This window comes from Aquarana catesbeiana, linkage group LG05, assembly GCF_042186555.1.
Source record: "Aquarana catesbeiana isolate 2022-GZ linkage group LG05, ASM4218655v1, whole genome shotgun sequence".
Lineage (NCBI taxonomy): Eukaryota > Metazoa > Chordata > Amphibia > Anura > Ranidae > Aquarana > Aquarana catesbeiana.
This window is the reverse complement of record NC_133328.1, coordinates 131,864,483-131,879,981: the sequence shown is the minus strand read 5'-3', so window position 1 is coordinate 131,879,981 and position 15,499 is coordinate 131,864,483. Positions and strand designations below refer to the sequence as shown.

The 15,499-nt window shown below is 41.0% G+C and overlaps 1 protein-coding gene across 4 annotated transcripts in view; it reads left to right on the top strand.

Annotated features, from left to right (window-relative positions):
• The window catches only part of TBC1D5 (TBC1 domain family member 5), an 842,416-nt gene that overhangs the window by 238,832 nt on the left and 588,085 nt on the right, over positions 1 to 15,499 (top strand). The gene's annotated exons all lie outside the window — the stretch shown is intronic.

The window sequence follows — 15,499 nt, the reverse complement described above, 5'->3', positions numbered from 1 at the left end:
CAGAGGGGATCAGCGGAGCGATCCCTTCTGAGCAAAGCGGAGTCCGTACATAGACAAGCCCGTGTGAAAGAACCCTAAGTTTCTTGTTCAGAAAGTTCAACTTTGAATAATATCGTTGTATTGTCATAACCCTTTGGGGGCATTTTTATGCTCATTTCCATTATTATTCAAGTTCCATGTGAAAAGCAGTTGACTCTATACACGTGATAGAGTTGTGCGCACTAGCTCAGATTCTGTATAGTTTGTCCATACTGATGTATTAACTCTAACAGAAGCATCGTTATATTGGCAGCACTTAGGTTCTTTGCAAGCCTTAATCTGCAGGAACATGATGACTAATTTTTACGTGAAGTGAACAAGTATTTTAAGTCAAAGACAGAAGTAGAGGCGCCTCTTAAATAAACTGTATAACATTTATTAAAACAATGTATAAAAGCACTTACATCTTGGTAAGTCAAGCAAGGCACATCAGGGAGTCCTGTGGGGCGAGTCTATGCGCTCGCTGGATTGCTGCTGTAGATGCTTCGTCCTGCCTGGTCTCCTGTGAACGCCGATCGTTGGCTCAGAGTGTAACTTGAACAGGAAGGAGGGCTGGAACGCACGTGGATTACGTATCAGCCAATTATGTCCATTCCTGGAACCTTTCCTCAAATTTTACTTTGGCCTCCCTTCTGGCTTTCCGTTTCAGAGCTGGGTTCTTGAAAACATCCTTGTTCACAACAGCTTTGTCAAGAGGGCGATCAACAGAATATTCGTTTCAACTGAATGGCTGCCCTGAAAAGAAAGGGTGGCCATTGAGTTGAAACGAAAACTCTGTTGATAGCCCTCTTGACAAAACTTTGGTGAACAAGGATGTTTTCAGGGACCCAGCTCTGAAACGAAAAGCTAAAAGGGAGGCCAAAGTAAAATTTGAGGAAAGGTTCAAGGAATGGACATAATTGGGTGATACGTAATCTACGTGCATTCCAGCCCTCCTTCCTGTTCCAGTTACACTCTAGAGCCGACGATCGGAGTTCACAGGAGAGAAACAGGCCAAAGTGCCAGAAACCATGAATCAGACTGAGACAGAAGTACAGTTAAATCACACTTGTTTAATAATAATAATAAAAAAAGGTAAACAGAGTAAACGTAGTCAAAACATAGCCAGAGTTCAGGAACCGGAACGGATAGTCAGACAAGCCAAAACATCAGGGAGCCAGAGATGAGCGTAGTAGAACAGCAAACACGATCAGGAGCCAGAAGGAATGTCAGCCAAGCAAGTCTTTAACAGGAACACAGGAGAGCGTCTCTAGAGATGTGACCAAGGTGAAGGCAGAGATCATCTGGACTGGACGGCTTAAGTAGGCAGGACTGACGAGCAGGATATCATCAACAGGTGAGTCACTGTGGAGAGATAGGAGCTGGCAATTAGCTGGCAGCTGAGCTCAGCCCTGACACAAAGAGAGAGGATGAATCTCCCTAATGGGGGCTCAGAAAGCAATAAAACCCAGACAGGTGTCCTGGTCTAAACGAAAAAAAAAAAAGTTTTGCCTTTAGTTATACTTTAACCAGTTGCCAACCGGCCCATAGCCAAATGGCGGCTGCAGGGCGGTTGGATAACTCTGGGATCACGTCATATGACGTGATCCCAGAAAACAGCTCCTGCGCGCCCCCTGGGGCGCGCACACGGGAACATCCGTGACCGTCGGGTCCAGAGGACCTGGCGCATCACGGTAAACGGCCGCTGATCGCGGCCGTTTACCATGTGATCGCTCCGTCAAATGACCGGCCAGTTCTTCCCTCCCCTCTCTGTAGGGCAGTGTGAGGTATACAGAGATCTCCAAGTACAGTATGACACTAAGCCATGGCTATAGGGCACAGCAGAACATCCCAGAAATATGTTATACTGAATGGACAAAGAATAGAAGAAAAAGGTGTGCATATACAGTATATTTTTACTTAACACCCCTGTTTATCTCTTATTCCTTTTTAATATCCAGCAAATGTGCACGTTCTGCAAGTAGTGGCATATAGAGAATGCCATCCAGAGAGGGAAATCTGGAGGTTTAGTTTATAGTCATGGCTGTCACATCTGTTAGATTTGCAAAGAACAAAAAAAAAAAAAAAACGATTTAAAAAGATAAAACCTCACTCCACCCAAAATGTTTGAATTTTTTAGAGTAGTGTTCTATGGTAATGAAATAATTTTGCCCCAGCCGTGTCATATAAGGCACTATCTATTTATCACCCCCCCCAAACCAAAGAACAAAACATAAGGATGTTTTCAGTATTAATGATGGGCATACTCTTTTCAACAGGCTTTGCCGACAAGTTGACTTTAATTAAATGACTCATCTCTATCTTCTCCCAAGTTTTAATGTTTTCTCCTAGCATATGCTTCTGCATCTTAAATTTCCTGATCTTTGGCTTTCCAGAAAATGAGCTCCATAGATTCTGTATTGTACCATTTGGTATCATTTATAATCTAATTAGAAAACTCAAGGGACTAGTGTTATTTTTTTTGCACCTGCCCATTCACATTTTTGTTCTTTTAAAATGTCCATTTAACAAGGCACTAGGGCTTTTATTGTCATTTGTGTTTATTTGTCTTTTCTCTTTTCTCTCCCTCTCTTTTTCTTTTTAACATAACAGTCTAATAATGGTAAGGTGTGTCAATTACGATATGGTGTTCTGTTTAATATAATAAGATGCACAAACCAACTTTACAGCAGCCTCTGAGCTACAGTGATCATGGTCAAGGCTATTTATTTTGCTTTAACCAGTTTTAGAGAACACGATTGACATTGACAGGCTTACAAAAGTGCCCGGACAAACTCACTATGAAATACATTTTAAATAATCAGTGTAGTTTTTTTTCAGCTGCTTAGCAGGTATGGCTACAGTATAAGTTAAAGGGGTTGTTAAGTCAGAAGGTTTTTTTTATCTTAATGCATTCTATGCATTAAGATAAAAAGCCTTCTGTGTGCAGCAGCCCCTCCCCCCCCCAGCCCCCCCAATACTTACCTGAGCACCATCTCTGTCCAGCGATGTCCACAAGTGTCTCAGCCTTCTAGAACTCTCCCTCCTGATTGGCTGTGACACAGCAGCGCCACCTTTGTCTCCCACTGCTGTCAATGAAAGTTAGTTAGCCAATGAGAGAGAGGGGGCGGGGCCGAACCACAGCCCCATGTCTGAATGGATACATGGAGCTTCAGCTCGGCTTAGGTGCCCCCATAGCAAGCTACTTGCTGTGGGTGGCACTCAACAGGAGGGAGGGTCCAGGAGCGCCGAAGAGGGACCCAAGAAGAGTAGAATCTGGGCTGCTCTATGCATATCCATTACAGAGGGCAGGTAAGTATAACATGTTTATTTTTTTAATAGAAAAAAAAAATGAGACTTTACAATCACTTTAAAGCGGAGTTCCCCTTAAAAAAAATAAAATAAAAGTCAGCAGCTACAAATACTGCAGCTGCTGACTTTTAATAATCGGACACTTACCTGTCTCGGGGTCCAGCGATGCGGGGGATCGAAGCCCCGCTCGTCTCCCCCGTCGCTCGGCGGCGCCGGCATTTTAACTGTGGGCACCCGGCTGTGGCTTCACAGCCGGGCACCCACTGTGCATGCGCGAGCCATGCGCCGTGGCTGGCCGCACAATCATCTGGGACGTGACAGAGGGAGGGGAAAGAGGGAAGTGACGTCAGGAGCCGAGGCGCTGAAGGAGGCAGACTAGGAGGGACCCCCTAGCAACAGGCATTTAAAGGTGAATGTAAAAAAATGTTCTCCAAATGTTCTTTTTACATTTTTTTTAAGCACATTAATATTTTTTTTTTTTTTTTTTGGGGTGGAACTCCACTTTAAGAGTATCATCATGACAGTGCTTCTGCTGCCATGCAAATTTATGTTTCCTACACCATTCTGGATTGAAGTAGTTAGACCCATAAAGGTCTATGGGAATTTTCTGCCTTACTAGCATGCCTCTACTAGTAAAAAGAATAATAATAATAATAAAAATGCCATAGATCTATCCCCTATTTTGTAGACGCTATAACTTTTGCACAAACCAATCAGTATACTCTTTTTGCGATTTTTATTACCAAAAATATGTAGAGGAATACATATAGGCCTATACTGAGGAAAAAAATAGCTTTTTAATAGAAAAAATTGGGGCTATTTATTACAGCAAAAAGTCCAAAATATTGTAATTTTTTTTCAAAATTGTCGCTCTTCTATTGGTTATAGCGCAAAAAATAAAATCCGCAGAAATGATCAAATACCACCAAAAGAAAGCTCTATTTGTAGTAAAAAAAAGGATGCCAATTTGTTTTGGGTACATCGTTGCACGACCGCGCAATTGTCAGTTAAAGCGACGCAGTGCCCTATCGCAAATTGTGGCCTGGTCATTGAGCAGCCAATTCTTCCGGGGCTGAAGTGGTTAAAGTGTTACTCAACCCACAACAGTAAAATCAGTCTGTATATGCAGTAAAGCATGCATTATATATCTTTTTTTTTTAGCAGACATCCTGGGGAATAAAATGGCGGTCATTGCAACTTTTTATCTCACACGGTATGGAATGACGCCAAACTTCAGTACTTAAAGATCTCCATAGGCAATGCTTTAAATTTTTTTACAGGTTACATGTTTAGAGTTACAGAGGAGGTCTAGTGCTAGAATTGTTTCTCGCGCTTTAACGCACGCAGCGATACCTCACATGTGTGGTTTGAACGGCGTTTACATATGTGGGTGGGACTAATGTGTGCGTTCGCTTCTGAGCGCGAGCTACCAGGGACAGGGGCTTTTTAAATTATTATTTTTTTTATTTTACTTTTTTTTTTATTTTTACTTTCTTTTACAACATTTTTTTTTTGATCACTTTTATTCCTATTACAAGGAATGTAAACATCCCTTGTAATTGGAATCATTTGTGACAGGTCCTCTTTATGGAGAGATGCGTGGTCAATAAGACCCCACATCTCACCTCACAATCTCATGCTTACCAGCCACGATCTCGGCTTTGTTTACAACCGCAGCCCGGACATGATGTGATAACCGCGTCCGGGCCTGGTCACCGGAAATCTCTATGCTCATCATCTGGCGGCGGGCGATTCTTTCTCCGGGTCCCCGATGGCAGGGGAGAGCCCAGAGAAGCACCGGATGGCGGCGGAAGGGGCGGGGATGTCCACTCCTGTTGCCTGTAAGAATGATCAAGCGGCGGAACTGCTGCTATGATCGTTCTTATGGTGCACAGAATCGCCGGCGGAAAACAAGGATATCTGAATGATGCCTGTAGCTGCAGGCATCATTTAGATATTCCCACTGAAAGTCCAGGACATCATATGATGTCCTTGGGCGGGAAGTGGTTAAACCTGTCTTCTCTGATCCTCCCCTTCTTCCACTGTCCCCATTCCATCTGCTGATAAGAGTTGTGAATAAGCAAGCTATCGCTTGTGAAACGTCTACCATTGCCTGTATCTGTCTGACCCTTTTTTGACAATAAAGATGACATTGAGATAATTTGGAGTTCCAGTGTGCGACCAATTCCTTGTCTTGTTCATCTGCTGATAAGACAGAGCCTTTGGAGTCACTCTGCACATGCTCAGTTTGGTGTGTATTGCTAGAGATTTGTTTTTTTTCTTGGGAGGGTGCATGTGATCAGCACAGGGCTAAGCAGCACTATCCAGACAGGGGGTCAGGGGTAGTGCAGGCTCATAGGACAGTCAGAGGAGAATGAAACTCCTACCAGCTTTAAGCAGACACTAATAGAAGCCACAAGACTGCTATATACTGTAAGGCACCATTCACACTAATGCGTTTTTTAATGCATTTTGCAGAAATGCATGGGAATGTTTTAACATGGGTTCCTATGGAACATGTTCACATCAATGCATTTTTGTACCTTTGCGTTTTGGGAAAGGGTCAGGGACTTTTTTTTTATGCAAAATGCAGCGTTTTGCATGTAATAGAATTCAATGGACAAGCATCAAAAACGCAAGTGCAGCGTTTTTGCCGCGTTTTGCGTTTTTTGTTTTTTTTTTAAGACTGTATACAGTCTAAAAAAAAAACTGTAAAAAAAACAAAAAAAAAACGCAAAACGCGGCAAAAACGCTGCACTTGCGTTTTTGATGCTTGTCCATTGAAAAACGCCGCTCAAAACGCGGCAAGCACCACAAAAAACACTGCAGAAACGCTCAAAAGCAACATGCATAGATGTGAATCGAGCCTAAATGAGAAAAAGTATTTAGCAGTTTATATTTACTAAAATAATTGCATTTCCATGTGCTGTGTACTGTGGGAGACCAGATATAGTGAATGTAGGGTCCTGGGTGTAGTAACACTTTAAATGTCAAACACAAAAATTTGTAACACACTTATCCCTTTCATTTAACAACGAAGACAACTTTGTCCAAAAATGTACATGAAGCTAAACTTTTCACCTATCCACACTTTAAATCTCACTATATTGCCACATCAATTAATTCAATTAATCAACCAATGTAGGATTTCAGTTCCTTCCCATTTTCCTTTAAAAATGTATTGGATTAAAATTTGTGTTCACAGTGTTTATATTTCAATTTAAATAAAATAAATGTGACTTTTTATAAGGAAATACCCAGCAGTGATTGTTAGCTATCTATTGGTTCTTCTGTATATAGCTTTCAACGGGACATAGCTGGAGGATATCAACAGAAGAGCTAACAGAGCAGGAAACAATGTAAGGGCAACAATACATCTGTCAACATGCCTCCCTGCCATCATGCAGAAATTGTAGGCAAAGAATACTGGCATCTTTCATGGTCAGTGATAATCAATCCAAATACTATAGAAACTGGTTTTCTGATTTTTGGAAGAAAACATTTAGTTCTTAAAGAGAATGGTAGACAAATCTATGGAAAACATAGAAAATCAGAAATGATTTCATTCTGACAGAATGTTTTTGACGCAGGTTTTCTAGTTTTCAATAACTTCATACATTAGGAGTAGACCCCAATTCTTTTATTTAATGACATTTTTTATCATCATGGTAGTGTCATGATAAATTGTGCATGATGTCTAAAGCAGGTATTGCATCAAAAAGCAAAATCTGCTAAGTTAGACCTCTGCCATTTCATGTACAAATGGAACATCACAACAAAAAAGGTCACACTCTAGGAGAAAAGCTAAAAAAATTATATGTGGGACCCATTCACACCAAACACATTGTGGTAAACGTACATATTACCTCAACACCCTTTGGTGCACTGTAGTGCCATTTGTTTAAAAAAAAAAATGCAGACAGCCCTTTTTTTCTGCCTGCAGCATCTAGGTACTGTGCTGGAGTGGCTTCTTGTGAGATTTGGGATCCATAGTGCTCCCAGAATCTTGTCAGAAGACCAGTGACATCACACTTGCCAAAATGCCATAGGCGGAAGCCAAGGGGGGAGTATATTTTTAAAATACCCGCCTAATGCTGATGTGTGCCTTTATGCATTGTTTTTACATGGGGTGGCGGGGGTCTAACTAATAAGTAGATTAGTATTAGGGTTTGGGCTTGACTTAAGGGTTAGGTTTTGGGGTTACATTCAGGTTAAGATTAGGAGTTGCAATGTGGTTCATAACTTGGATTAGTATTATTATTACTATTCAGAAGTTGTTTTTTTTAACTTACTTTAATGGTTAAGTGGATTTATTCAGGTATAGTGCACTGGTGTTCTATCTTCTTCTTGTCCCAGAACTAAACAGAGAGGAAGATATGTGTGGAAATGTTCTCAACAACTATTGCATTGTCTGTTTTCCAACCAACCTGTCTTCTCATAGCCATCATCATTAGTATGCCCTTTTCTCTTTGCTACAGCTGCCATGGACATTGGCAACCCAGTGACCATGTGCAGTGGTCCTCTCTTTGTAGGATGTACATGTGCTAGATTACTGCACCCAACTTTGGGTTTAAGTCATTGGAAAAGGATTTGGTTGCTATAGACAACTGTTTGTGTTAACAAGCACCATCATGTTTAAACTCTTCACTCTGGCCGTACACATATATATGGCCTCTCGGCAGGTGGTCCCTAACACAGAGCAGCTGCATATATATGGCCCTGTTTAAACCACTTACCATGCTGAGAGTGAGTGTGCTCCCAGCACGGTAGCTGGCGGGGATCGGTAAGCTCCTGATGCATACTTGTGATTGGGAGCTTTCCGATCATGTGACCGCTGTGACGGCCAATCAATGCCCACCTCTGCTTTCCGGCTTTGAGAACTCATGAAGGGCCAGGAGGCAGTTGATGTGAAAAGGTTCAATTACTTGATATTTTTAAAATTATTATTTATTATTCCTTTTTACCATTGTTGACCACTGTCATTACTTCTAGATGCATAAAAATGTTTTTATTATTTTATTTATTTATTACAGGTACTTATATAGCGCCATCAGTTTACTCAGAAATTTAGGAGAATGTCTCTCTAATGGGGACATATCAATTAAAGCATGTTTATTAGTAGTAGGGAGCCTTTAGAAACATTGTAAGTGTTTTGGTGTTGTCTGTGCCCTTGAGGAATGGATTTCCTCACTTTCTCTTGTGTCACTTGGACTGGAAATGGTAGAAATATACACAGTAGGGATACAGATAGCAATAATAACTTAACTGGGATTTTTAGCATTCCCCACCCTATCCAAAACACTTATTTATATATTTACTCTTGGATGGAATTCCAGTTCATTTTTCATTTAGTGACACTTGATAGCCCACCCTTCCTGGTCAGTTATGTGATCAATGTTATGCACCCAAGCCACTTCTCCTACCACCAGTATTCCTTGCTAAACCTTCCATGGATGACGGAGCACGTGACACCCCCCCCCCAATTGTAACTGTGCTCAGTTCTAAGCACCCAAAAACCAGACCCAAATACTGTCCGGTTTGGGGGGCCTATGATGTCATCACCTTTGCTAAGCTCCAACATCAGCCAACTGCAGGGCTTGAGATGCTTCAACTGGGAGGCAGCAAAAGAAAGTGGTTTGGTAAGTCAAAAAAAAAAAAAAAAAGTTGGGGTGGAGGAGTTATCTACAGACACTGCAACAAAACAGATCCCCTTCATCATTTTTCTTACATACACCAGATACAAGGAAATATTCATTGGCTGCTACTTGGAGTACAGTCAGATGCATTTTCGGAGGCTGCCATACAGAAGGCCACTTGTGCTCCCGTCTACAAAAATGAATGCAATAGCTTTCAGATGTTAGCAGTAATTGAAAAGTAAATATGAAGATTGTCTATTACTCATTAGTCATTTAGAAGCCCGTGCTTCTGTATTTTCTACAGCTGTGAATGTTTTATGACTTTTCCTGTGTTGGAGTTTTGTACCTAATATCCTGCAAAGAATAAAACATGACACTGTGAGTGATACAGTGCTTAGAGACTTCAGAGAATCAACTCTGGAGCCTCTGACAATGTAATGTTAACCCTTTGGATGACCTTTGTTTGACTGTGGTGTACTGAAGGAGATACACACATACTGTTATCACGCCTTGCATAAGCAAAGTCTGGCAACGATAAAGCACTTTCTACATTCATTCTGAGGTTTAGAATCATAACATACCAGGCTTTCTGCACGTATTATTGTTTTTATCCTTCACATAAAAACTGCTGTACATTAATAATGTTCATTTATTATACCATGTAGTTTTATATTTTGCAGGCTGTTCATTTGTGTGCCTTTTCCTTGTGTGATTAAATTCAGTGTGTTAGCATTCATTTATGGGCTGATGTTAACTTATGTGTATGACACTTTCTAAAAATCTACACTGTGTAAAATAGAAAACAAACAAATTGCATAATCAGTTGTGGAAAATAAAATAGAGGAAAATGCATGACAGAATGGAATGATAATGCAGAACAATTTTGGATTTTTTAGATTACAATTGGTTTAGGGCTATGCATAAGTGTGTGTATGTGTGTGTGTGTGTATATATATATATATATATATATATATATATATATATATATATACACCGTGCCTTGAAAAAGTATTCATACCCCTTAAATTTTTCCACATTTTATGTTACAACCAAAAACATAAATGTATTTTATTGGGATTTTATGCGATAGACAAACACAAAATGGAACATAATTGTGAAGTGGAAGGAAAATGATAAATGGTTTTGAAAAAAAATGAATAAATATGTGAAAAGTGTGGCGTGCAGTTGTATTCAGCCCCCCTAAATCAATACTTTGTAGAACCACCTTTCTTTGCAATTACAGCTGCAAGTCTTTTTGGGGATGTCCCTACCAGTTTTGCACATCTAGAGCGTGACATTTCTGCTCATTCTTTGCAAAATAGCTCAAGCTCTGTCAGATTGGATGGAGAGCATCTGTAAACAGCAATTTTCAGTTTGGGCCATTCTAACACCTGAATATGCTTTGAGCTAAACCATTCCATTGTAGCTCTAGCTGTATGTTTAGGATCGTTGTCCTGCAGGAAGGTAAACCTCTGCCCCAGTCTTTTGCAGGTTTTCTTCTAAGATTGCCCTGTGTTTGGCTCCATCCTTCTTCCTATCAACTCTGACCAGCTTCCCTGTCCCTGCTGAAGAAAAGCATCCCTACAACATGATGCTGCCACCACCATGTTTCACGGTGGGGATGGTGTGTTCGGGGTGATGTGCAGTGCTAGTTTCCCGCCACACATAGTGTTTTGTTTTAAGGCCAAAAAGTTCATTTTTGGTCTCATCTGACCAGAGCACCTTCTTCCACTTGTTTGCCGTGCCCCCCACATGGCTTCTTGCAAACTGGACTTCTTTTGGCTTTCTTTCAACAATAAAGCTATTCAAATACTCTTGCTAATGTTCTAAAGTATAATAAATAAAAATAAAATAAATGAAAAACTGCAGCAGCTGTGCAAAGGTGCTATAACCTTGATGAGTGATAGAAAAATATGAAACAGCGCTGGCAGAATATATGATTCTAAACAATTCAGTGTCATAGTGGCTGGTGCCATATGAATCAATATGCTTGTGCCATACAAATCAATAAGCGACAAAAATATATAATATACACAAAACTATAAGGATCTATAAAGTGCTTGGTGCTCATATGGTAATAAAATAAAGTGCAACAGTGCCCCAAACTTGCAATGTGAGGTGCCACACTCCCCCTTCGGTGACCCCACTCACCAGAAACAATGGACCCTCAGCTTTGCAGTCTGGGGTCAAAAAGGCTGTGATTTATTGATCTGGGGTATGTAGGATGGTTGCTCAAAGGCACCTCCCAGGGGGTTGCTTTATAACAGAAAAGATATGCCACATTCCATAGATGGGGAAACAAAGAGAAAGCTCAAATAAAATGTAGAGCGCAATCTAGGCACCACTTACAGGATATCTGGCAAAAACAGGCATCAGTTAAAACATCCGAGTCCGCCGCTGTATGCCGTGCATTCCACAGAGGTGGAAATTGCGTCAATGGTTGGCGTGAACCGGACGTACGTCCATGACAAAATGTGGAAAATTTCAAGGGGTATGAATACTTTTTCAAGGCAATGTGTGTGTGTGTATATACATACATACACACACACAGTGCTATCTATCTATCTCAATGAACACAAGAACAATTCCCCAAATTTTGAGTTTTATAGAACATTTGTTTAGCTCATTATATGAAAGTAAGGTTATTAATAGTATAATTTAGATTAGAAAATCTTCAGTTGTATGCAAATTAGTTGATGCAAAAATGAATACACCCCACAACAAAAGCTACTACATCTAGTATTTTGTATGATCTCAATGATTTGTAAGGACAGCACCAAGTCTTCTAGGCATGGAATGAACAAGTTGGCGACATATTGCAACATCTATCTTTTTCCATTCTTCAAGAACAACCTCTTTTAGAGCCTGGATGCTGGATGGTGAGTGATGCTTTAAGTGGAGTTCCATCCAAAAGTGGAACTGCTGCTCATTTGTCTCCTCTCCCCCTCTTGTGTCACAATTGGCACCTTTCGGGGGGGAGGACAGGATACCTGCCTGACAGGTCCTGTTTCCACTTCCGGGAGTCCAGGCCGTGGCCCATGACATCACTGCGGGGCTCCCTCCTCCTCTCCCTGTCGCCGGGCCAGTAGGAGAGAGGAGTGGGGTCTTGCGCTACACTGCCGGGTACCCTTACCTGCAATGGCGGCAGCAGCACCTGACAGTTGATGGAAACATCAGCTGTGGTGCCGACATCGCTGGATTCCAGGACAGGTAAGTGCCTTATTGTTAAAAGCCAGCATCCGCAGTATGTGTAGCTGCTGGCTTTTATTTTTTATTTTTTGGGTGGAACACCGCTTTAACTTGTCTGTTCAGAATACTCCATAGTTGTTCAATTGGGTTCAGGTCAGGAGACATACTTGGCCACTGAATCACTTTCACTCTGTTCTTCAGAAATGCAACAGTGGAGTTAGATGTGTGTTTTGGATCATTGTCATGTTGGAAAAGTGCACGACGACCAAGGGCACGGAGTGATGGTAGCATCTTCTGTTTCAATATAGAGCAGTACATCTGTGAATACATGATACCATAAATTAAATGCAGCTCCCCGACACCAGCAGCACTCATGCAGCCCTACAGAAGGACACTGCCACCACCATGTTTCACTGTAGGCACCATGCATTTACCTTTGTACTGCTCACATTTGCGACGCCATACAGTTTTAAAGCCATCCGTTCCAAAAGCATTTATCTTGGTCTCATAACTCCAGAGTACAGAGTCCCAGTAGTCTTCTTTTTCTGCATGGGCCGTGGCAAATTCTAGGCAGGCTTTTTGTGCATGGTCTTTAGGAGAGGCTTCCTTTGTGGACAACTCCCATGCATGCCATTCCTCTGCAGTGTAAGCCATGTGTAATTTTTGTATCATTTTTGCTACAGTATTCTGACTGATAAGTAAAGCTTTGCTGATCTTCTTGTAGCCTTCACATTTCTTGTGTAAATGTTCTTTCTCAGGCCTTGTGACATTACACTTCCATGTAGTGTCATTGCTGACAGCATGAAATGGGAAGGGGTTTTCTTTGTTAAGTAACGCTCTTTTATTAACAACTGTCTGCTGGACACCTATTTAATGAATAATTAGAATCACCTGTAGTTGATATCTTGTTAAAGCGGGGGTCCACCCACACCACCAAAAAAAAAAAAAAATATTAAAAGCCAGCAGCTACAAATACTGCAGCTGCTGACTTTTAATACATGGCCACTTACCTGTCCCAGGGTCCAGCGATGTCGGCAGGCGACGCCGAGAACCCGCTCGGTTCTCGGCAGCTGCCGCCGCCATCCTAGGTGAGGGAATCAGGAAGTGAAGCGTTGCGGCTTCACTTCCCGGTTCCCTACTGCGCATGCGCGAGTCGCGCTGCGTGTCCCAAGTGGTCCCCGCTCTCTCCTGGGAGCTGTGTGTTTCCCAGGAGACAGCGCGGTGGGGACGGGAAGAGGCGTAGATTCCCATGGGAGTCTATGTCGGAAGTGGGTGCAAATACCTGTCTTAGACAGGTATCTGCACCCCCCTCCCCCCTGAAAGGTGCCAAATGTGACACCGGAGGGGGGGAGGGTTCCGAAAAGCGGAAGTTCCATTTTTGTGTGGAACTCCGCTTTAATTAGGATTTTTTGCTCCTAAGACTTTCATTGGGGTTTATTCATTTTTGTAACATGGTCTTGAATGAATTTGTTAGGAAAAAAACATTTTTGTGTGTGCAAATCAATGGACCGCATTTGTGGGAATATTTTGTAGTATAGTGTCCCATAGAAAATGTTCATTCTGTAAGGAAAGGAAGGGTTTTCTTTTGGGGTGTACTAATTTATGCTGAGTGCTGTATATGTGTATATATATATATATATGTATATGTGTATATATATATATATATATATATATATATATATATATATATATATATATATATATATATATACAGTATATATTTATATATTCTATGGTGTCAGTTAATCCAGAAGCACACATTGCAGCCCCCTTTTTTTGAAGGATTGACGTAAAAATTGATTTAGTGTAGATTTAGTGTAGAACTACTACTCATAGCATTTGAAGTCTCACTTATATGTTCTATACAAAAATAAAAGCTTGACATTGGTTGGCTTTTAGATATGAATATTTAGCTTTTGACAAAGTGATAAATATATAGTATATGAATTTTTTTTTTTTTATTTGTTCATAAAAGTATTTCTTTGAGTGTGACTCCATATCCATGTAGGATCTGGCTGTTGGTTTGTGCTATGAACTATTTATAGGTTGCCAATGTATGTTACTTACAGAAGAGAGAGTAGGGCACGTAAGAGCGTGGAAGCTTCACACAGCCATCAAGGGATTGACATGCTTCATTAATATATGCATGCATTAATGCTGATGCAATAAAACTTTCAAAATTGAACTGGCGTGAGATTATATTATTTAGGGCAAATCAAAATTATTTTTAAAAGCAAAGGTGGACCATATTTTAATTTTAAATAGCCTTATTCTCTAACATGTATAGGAAAGGTCATGCTAGCAATTGAATGTGTTTAATATAAATATTAATGTTGCTTTATCACCTAATATCATATGAAAAGGCACAGTGCAATAGTTCCAAATATTTCTAAAATCTAAGTTGGAAATAACAAACCGTATCTCTCCTGGCTGTCATCATGCCGTCTGCTTCACTGTGTTTAACAAACCACAATACACCTAGATACAGAAACATGAGTTGTCACTGTAATGTTAAGCTGGATTTTTTGAGGACTTAGGCTAGGTTCAAATATTATGCTGCAGCGCTCACAGGTGCCAATGCGTGGGGGTGCCATTAGGAATTAATGGCACCCTTGTGCGTCTGCTAAAGAGCATTTTGCGGGTTGATAACGCACGCATTCCCAACCCTCACATTGGTGAACCTAGGCTGATGCCAGCAACTTGTTACAATTAGGGATGAGCTTCAGGTTCAACCTGAACTCTGCTTATTTGCAGTTCAACTGAACAAACTGCCCATATTTTAGCCAGTTTGCCGAAGCAAACACCCTGCTGATGTTTGTAGACAAACATCATCCACAGAACCGTCATTACCACTATGGAATGAGAGATCACTGTCTGGCTGATGTATGTAAAAGAATCCGCCAGAGATCATGGGTGACCATACTTGGCAAATGACGTCACTCAGGATTCCCAACAGGCTTGTTCACATACAGCAGGGATCTGTCAGTTTGCCATGGAAGTGTGATGTGTAAATGTTGTTGGGCAGCTAGTCTTTGTGTTAGTGAACCAACATTGTTGGGCAGTGGGAAGGTGGATCACTATGATTGATGAGGATCTACATCACGGGACAACGTGATTTACATTGGGGGATATTGTATATATTGTATTTTGTAAAAAAATGTTGTGTGTGGGGGGAATGAGTAAAAAAAAAAAAGGGGGTACTAATATACCTCATACTAATTCTCCTGTGGGGTGGATATCTGGGCTAAATATAAAGGGAGCTTACAGATTCTAATAAGTCCTACCTGCAAAGCCCCACATACTTTTGTGTACTGGAAGAGGGCTTTTTCCCCTGATTTGGAGAC